Below are 8323 nucleotides of genomic sequence, written 5' to 3'. Positions count from 1 at the left end.
GGTGACAGCTGTTTACCGAACCCTCTGGACTGAGCACTGAGGACACAGCACTGAACAAAACAGGTGCGGCCTCTGCCCTCATCCATCTGACATTCCCCATGGGAAGCAATCAAACATGCGTACAATGTAATCCTAGGTGGGACAGATAATGTTGAAGGTAAATAAGCACGGTGCGGAGGGCAGGTAGATGGTGTGCTTGGGGATGGCCTCTCCAAGGAGCTGGCTACTGAGCAGAAACCTGAAGGAAGGGCTACCGAGCCCTGATGACCAGGGCATTGGTTGTTCATGCTCGCAGAACATTAGAAGCTCCTGGAAAGGTGTTTGTTTGTTTTTTTTAAATAACAAACCCGTAAATGCTGAGACCCTCCCTGCTTTCCCCCAAATAATGACATCTGACTCTCTGGGCTGGGGTTTGGGCATCCGTCATTTAAAGTTTTTCAGGTGATCCTACTGGGCAGCCAGAGCCAAGAGCTGTTAACCTCGGTTGGAAGAATGTCCCAGGTAGAAGAACAAATGTAAAAAGGCCTGAGGCCGGGACCTGGCATCTTCCAGGAAGAGAAGGACTGGTGAGGCCAGAAAGGAGGGATTCCAGGTGGGGGTGGGGCTGATGGGCTCGCAGAGGGAGAGAGGGAGGGAGGGAGAGAAGGAGGGAGGGAGAGAGGGAGGGAGGGAGAGGGTGGGTTTGCACTGTGCTCCAAACCGGATGGGAAGCCAGGTGGGTGGTTTTTTTTAAACAGCTTTAATGAGATATAATTCACATACCATACGATCCATCCCATTTGAAGTGTGTAATTCAATGATTTTTGGTATATTATTTAAAATAAATTGTAGTAAAATATATATAATAAAATTTGCCCTTTAAACCATTTTTAAGTATACAATTCAGTGGCATTAATCAGAGTTGTGTTTCGAACATAGAAATGTTTTCCAAACTTCAGCTTTCATATTCGGGCACATCAGGACACCCCCTACATTTTCTTTCATCCAGGGAAACAAAGGTCACCATATTCCTTCCAGCGTCCCGGGTGTGGGCTCAGTCCGCATACTGAGCTCTGTGCTGAGGGTCTTCCCCTAATCTTTGGTCTTCATGATAACTGCACGGGGCAGAATGAGGGAAGTGACTTGCCCAAGGTGACACAACAGGTTAGTGCCAGAGCCAGGACTCAAACTGGACCCCCGTGTCTGCGGCACGGCGGCCAGTTCACAAAACGCCTTCTGGGGCCTCTCTTTCCCTGACTCCCCTCCACTGTCCACAGGCTGGGTATTGTTCTGCTCTGTGCAGCTGGGAAACTGAGACTCGAGGCCTCCATGAATTTAAAGGGGGCCAGGGTTTTAGTTGCAAACAACACTCTAGGTAATCTGGCAGGAAAGGAATTTATTAAAGGATATTACAGGACTCACAGACCTCGGGGAAGGAGGGCCCAGAGAGACCAGCGGGGAGACTGCAGAGCCACAAACAATGTCCCAGTTACACTGCAGGAACTTCCCGTCACTGCCACTGGGCCCAGACACTGCAACTCTCACCAATGACGCTGGGCCTGTCCCTCCTGCCTCCTTGCGAGACTGGATCCCACCCATCAGAATTCACTTTGCCGAATTCCATTGCTTTCACCTGCGGGCGAATCTGGATTGAGCAAACCCAGGTTGTGCCGGGCGTATCGGATTGAGTCTAAATACCACTTGAGTGTATTTGATTGGCTGAGTCTCCAGCCGGGAAGAGCTGATTGGTTAAATCTCGTCATATGCCTACGTCTTAACTGCAAGGAAGGCTGGGAAGGTGGGATTCAGGATGCTTCGGCTGAAGACTCCCAAGGTAGGAAACTGCCTACACAAAAGGCCTTGGGTTGACAGAAACATTGACGGCGCCCCCCGCAGAACTGCCCAGAGTCTCTGTCAGCCGGGTCGGTTGTCGAGAGCAGAATTCACCCAGCCAGGTAAAGCGGAAGGATGTAGTAAGCGAACTGGTCTGCGGTGCGGCTTGCGGCCGGTCGGCTAGGCTGGAACTACATTTCCCAGAATCCTTTCCCTTGAATGGTGCTGAGTTAGAATTGACCCAAAGAGGGACTCGTGTGAGATTTTGAAAGCGGAAGGGAAGCAGCAGCCTCTTCTCTTGCAAGGTTGCTGTGGCCAAGTGTGGCGACCGCCGTGCGCTCAGCCCTTGCTGGCCGCGGTGCTGCACGCGGGTGTTGTTTCGGACTCCTGGACATCAGCAGCTGGCCCGGCCCCGGGTGCTTGGCTGCAGAGGCCACGGTTCCCCGTCGATTTCTCTTCTGGCGCCTCTCCGCAGACTCACTTTGGCGGCTGGACGTGCCTCACGGCTTCTCAGATTGCCTCGTTGGTGACTCCAGGTGCCCTTTCAGACTTCCACTTCCCCAACCCCTCTGACCCCCGTAAGAAGGCCTAAGTCCCATAACAGGCCGCTTCCCTGATTGGATCTGATACGTGATGGGGGTTTAGAGAATCAGGAGGAGGGCTGAGGCAGCCACACGGCAGGGCCGCCGTCTGGGTGGGCAGTGCGGGGGTGGGCGCTGCTGCTTCAGGATCGTGAAGCGCCGCTGTGGATCTAGCTGCACCAGCCTCTCGGGCCGGGCCCACGTCAGCTTTGCTCTCGTCTGCACCTGCAGGCCGGATGCCCCGTGTGCAGCCAGCGTTCCCCCCGACTTAACTCAGTACCAAATAGGGATCTCTTGTGAACGCAGCTGATTTGTGGGCCCTTCAGTGCTCCAGACCCCTGGCTGTAAGGGAGCCTGGAGAAGTTTTCAGCTTTCCCGCCTCTCCATCCAGGAAGGTACAGCCGAAGGAGGGGCAATGGTTGAATGCTGAGCAAGTCATTTCTCACCCAGAGTTGTGGCTGGGCATCAAACCCTTGGCTTTGCCATCTGGCCCAGGGCTCCACCTGCCCAAGGCTCTCTTCAGGGCATGATATTAATGGAAAACCGTTGCCTTCCTGGCCCAGGAGAGGGGTCCAAGGCCAGGTCAGCTCTGGGCTCTAGACAGCTTGTTAAGACAATCGAGTACTGACCTCGGTTCGCTTTGGTGAACTGCCGGAGAAGGCAACTTCATTTCTATAGCATCTTTTACATTCCAGGCAATTTATTTTATTTTATTTTTAGATTTTATTTTATTTTTTTTATTCATTTGCAAGAGAGACAGAGTGAGAACAAGCAGGGGGAGAGGCAGAGGGAGAGGGAGAAGCAGACTCCCTGCTGAGCAAGGAGCCCGATGCGGGACTCGATCCCAGGACCCCGGGATCATGACCTGAGCCGAAGGCAGAGGCTTAACCATCTGAGCCACCCAGGCGCCCAATTCCAGGCAATTTATATGCACTGAACCCTAACCTGCATTTTGCAGCTGAAGATACCAGACCTAGAGAGGTCGAGGAAGCTGCCTGAGGTCACACAGCTAGTTAGGGGAAGAAACGACTTGAATCCCGTCTGATGACCCAAAAGAATGTCTGCTCTTAACCTTTATCTTTGTCATCATTAGAAAAGCTTTTGTATAAAAGCCACTTCCTCCCTCCCTCCCTTCCTTATTAGGCACCCATTCTTGGCTGGGCGGTTTCAGGTGCTGGGGACACAGCTGCGGACAGAGAGAGGTAGCTACAGCTTAGTGTTAAGATGAGAGTTGCCCACTCTGCTCCCAGGACCCGGTCGGGGGGTGGGGGGAGAGTGGACACAGATGTGTATTTTTTTTTTTTTTATATCAAACATGTTAGAATAGACTCCTGCCTCTGTTTTCTTCTTGAAACCTATAGTTCTCTTGGTTTAACTTTTTTTCCTTCCACTTTTGAAAGAAAAATGTGTCTTCATTATGGAAAAACCAGCTGCCCTGTGTGATGGTAGATGGTGTGTCAGGGAAGCAACAGGGCGTGGCGGGGACGGTGGCAATTGGCGAGCTTGGAGCAGTGACTGCCGCAGAAATTGCATAGTGGCCCCGGCTGACCGTGCGCACCTGCAGGCCCAGTGTTGCCATATCCTCTGCTTTGTTTTTGGAGAGAAGTTGAAAGTGTGGCTGTTGAGTTAAATCTCTCAAGTTTTAAGTAGTTGGGTCGACGTTTGATCATATAACGTGAAGAGCAGCGAAATGTCTCTGTGGGCCAGATCTGGACCGTGAGCCACCAGTTGGCAACCTTGGGCCGAAGAGTAGTCATTTCGCAAGGATGCTGGGTTGGGGTCCAAGCTCGGCCACATTCCAGTTGCAAGGCCAGGGGCAGGCCACAACACCCCTCTGGGCCTCCCTTTCCCCCTCTGTAAAATGGGGCTTGTGAACACCACAGTTAAATTGGATGATGAACGTACTGTTTGCCGAACCTTGTTCTAAACTAGCATCTTTCAAACACTGAGTTGTGAGTGAAACTGTTTTAATGGATTGTGACCTGCCTCATTTAAAAGCACAGTAGAGCAAGATGGAATAGAATAGGATGCATCATAGTAAGATGGGTAGGCATTGCTTTGTGAAGCCTATTTCAGACATAGACAATATACGAACATTCGTATGTACATAAACAGGTGCATGCCCCCCTCGGTTTGATGTAACCGGCACCTCTCACTGTGGAGTGCAGTCAGAAAAGTCTGGAAGCCACTGTTCTAAGTGCTGATCCTTTTGGCACGCATTCAGTGCTGTGAGCAATCCGTAAGGCTGGTTCTATTGTTACTGCCATGTTACAGCTGGAAAGTGAAGTTCGGAGGGGTGAAGTTCCCACGGATAGTAACAGGAAGATCTGGGATTTAACCCAAGGCTCCCGGCCTGATCACCATGTGATGCTTCCTCTCCAGCAGGGGATGACATGAGCTAGTGCGGGTGGAGGGCTTAGCTCCGTGCCTGGGACATAGCAGGTGCTTAGTGTTAGAAGCTGGGCTTGTGTTTACCGCTCTCATTCAGCCACACCAGGTGGCCAGCAGGATCCAAGGGCCGAGACAGAAGAGGCCCGGGACTCTGCCAACTCTGCTTACTCATGGGGTGGCGGGGGGGAGTTTACCAGCTACTCATTTTGGGCCGGATACTTCCTGCTGAATTTTATAAATCAGTATTTGGCTGGAACCAGCTTATCTCCTTGAATGAACTTCAGGATGTAAAAATAAATCCGGACATTTTTTTTCAAACAACACTAACTATGGTTACACGCACACTATTAAACATTCGAGCGGCGTGTTCTGGCATTTCCCAGGGCTGTGCTTGCGGATTGCTCTTGAGGCCACTGTAGTGTCGTTTGCCTTCCCGCAGACACGCTGCTTTATGCTGGGATCGCCATTGTGGCCACGGCAGGTGAATTTATCAACTCTTAGGCCTGAACACGTTGTCGACGGTGCTGCCATTTCACCGAAGCAACCCCTGAAGCGTGGGCATGGCCTGATGGCAATGCTTTCTGAATCCTTTCAACGGCAGCCTGCGTCGTTTCCGGGCCCGACTTCGGGGGCACCGGCCGGCGGCTCGGCCCCGCTGCGGGGTCGCACTGCCCTCTGGCGGTCACCGGCCGGCATAGCTCTGCCAGCGCGGAGCGGGCATCAACAGCGGCAGAAGGGGGCAGAAGGGCCGTGGGGAGCCTGGCCAGAGGTCAGGACGGTGACGAATGTGGGTAGGGGCTGGGAAAGGCTGTGAGGGAGCCTTTGGGGGACCCGGAAACCTCTTCCATCTTGATCTGGGCGGTGGTTACCCAAGTGTGAGCCTATATCAAAATACATCAAGGTGCGTACTTACTTGATCTTTGTGCAGGACATTGTATGTAGATTATAAAATGAAATGTAAACATCTTTAAGTTCACGAGGAATCCCAGTTGTTTTTGACTGGACACCCTACTTCCAAACCATTGTCCCCAGAGCAGCCAGAGTAATTTTTAAAAATTCCAATCAGATCATGCCACTCTCCTGCTTAAAACCCTCTGGTGGGTCCTCAGTGGATTTAGAGTAAAATCCAAACTCCAGTAAAATTCCAAATCCGTGACCAAAAGGATCCAACCGCATCTGCCGCGGGGCCTTACCCTCTGACCCCATGACCTGTGACCTCGCCTCCAGTCTTCCCGGGTTTCCCTTCTTTCCCGCCAGCTCGAAAGCTTTGCCCACAAGTTCTATGCTTCCTTGTCTCCCCGCTGGAGTGCTTGCCCTGGATTTTCTCACCACCCGGGTCTGAGCTCAGGTGCCACCTGCTCGGAGGTGACCAGGCTGTCCACAGCACCCCCACGCCGTTCCAGTTACTCTGTGCCGCATCACCCCAAAGCTTCCTTCTGGACTCTAGCCAGTGTCTGAGAGGAGAGCAGTCCCCATCGTTGACCCAGCAACGCCACATCGTATACTCTGAAAGTCACAATCTCAACCAACCAAAAAGACCGTCAGTGTTTACCCCTGGGACAAGAGGCTGCCTTTTGGACCCTGAATGTTTCACTGGACAGATCCTGTGATGTTCAAAAGGATGTTCTTAGGCTCTCCCCCTACCCTTTTTTAAGTAGGCTCTACACCCAGAGTGGAGTCCAGTGCGGGGCTCGAACTCACAAACCTGAGATCAAGACCTGAGCTGAGCCCAAGAGTCAGGCACTTGGCCTTCTGAGCCACCCCGGTGCCCCTCAGGCTAGCTTTTTGAAATTGGCTGACTTAGGCCTCCAAGATCCACCTTCTCCTCCCTGCTGAGGGTCCCACAGCTGCTGTTCTGAACCACCTCCACGTGGTTCTCGGAAGGGGACTTGGGTTGTGGTCAAGCCTGTGCGCAGGGAGTGTCCAGGGTCTGGGGCGTGTGGGCTGGTGTCCTGCTTGTGGCCGCTGGCACTCTGCTGTTCGTCCTGAAGGACAGGCGATGAGTGGGAAGGTCTGCGTCTCGCGGTTAATTCGCCGGCTTGTGTCGCCTCCCCTCTGCAGCAAAGTCTGCTCCGTGGGGGTCGGGACTGCCTCGGTCTGTTTTCTCATCCTTGCCCACAGGTCCAGAAGAGCACCTGGTAAATGGTAGACCCTGGCTTCCCCTGGCTTCCCCTGGCAGAATGAATGAACGGCTAGCACAGCTGCTCTGAAATGGGATGGGGCTTTATCGGGCGTCCCTGGCTCCGACCATGGAGACCACCACTGCCTCGCTTTTGGCAGAGACCAGGCTTCCTGGGACGGGCAAGAAGGAGGCTGCCTGATTCACAGCCCAGCTGTCTCCAGCCTCACACTGGCACCCTGAGTCCCACAGGAAAGGGCTAGTGTTGCTGCTTGGGAAACTGGCTAGAAACAAGCTACCTACAGCGACTGGCTATGACAGAGAAGTCTCTAGAACTGATATCTGATTTTCAAGATCAGTAATCTAATCACAGCATTCAATATACAAGTAAGGCACTCTCCCACTTACCCATATGTCTGATAGCTCCAATGGGTCACTGTTTTTATTAATTTCTTCTATCTTCTTCCAAAGTTTCTTTTTGCAGATACGATTCTACAGGTTTTACTTTTTTCTCCATTTTATTTATTTTTTATTTTTTAAAGATTTTATTTATTTGACAGAGAGACAGTGAGAGAGGGAACACAAGCAGGGAGAGTGGGGGAGGGAGAAGCAGGCTTCCGCGGAGCAGGGAGCCCGACGCGGGGCTCGATCCCAGGACCCTGGGATCATGACCTGAGCAGAGGGCAGACGCTTAACGACTGAGCCACCTGGGTGTCCCATTTTTTTTTCTCCATTTTATATGAAAGGTGGCATATGCCACATGCTGTTCTGAAAATGGCCTTTTTCACTTAGTGATGATACGTGTAGGTGATCTTCCCAGACTGATACATAGAGAATACTCTTGTTCTTTTTCATGGTTGCGTAGTATTCCATCATGTGGCCGTATCCTCATTTAACCAGTTCACCACTGATGGGTGTTTGGGTTGTTCTCATTCTTTGCTATTATAATGTTGTAGAAAAATAAATCTGTATGGAGTTTTCACACCTACATAAATATATCTACAGATTGACTCTCAGAAGTGGAATTGCTGGATACAATTTACAAATTGGGTAGATATTGCCAACTTTCCCTCCTGAGGAGTCGTGCCAATTTCAGCTTCTGCCAGCAATCTGTGATGGGCCCCACAGCTTCACTGGTATTAGGAGTCCCAAAACTCCTCTATTTTTGCCAATCTGATGTGGAAAGTGGTATCTCAATGTATGTTTGAGATTGACCATTTTTTTAAAAATTTATTTGAGAGAGAGCATGAGAGGGGGGAGGGTCAGAGGGAGAAGCAGACTCCCCGCCGAGCAGGGAGCCCGATGTGGGACTCGATCCCGGGACACCAGGATCATGACCTGAGCCGAAGGCAGTCGCTTAAACAACTGAACCACCCAGGCGCCCCTTGACCATCTTTTTGTAAGTTTAAGAAGCAGTTTT

This window comes from Eumetopias jubatus, unplaced genomic scaffold (assembly GCF_037043125.1).
Source record: "Eumetopias jubatus isolate StellerSeaLion01/CBP00866 unplaced genomic scaffold, mEumJub1_p1.0 scaffold_9, whole genome shotgun sequence".
Taxonomy (NCBI): Eukaryota; Metazoa; Chordata; class Mammalia; order Carnivora; family Otariidae; genus Eumetopias; species Eumetopias jubatus.
This window is presented reverse-complemented; position numbering follows the sequence as displayed.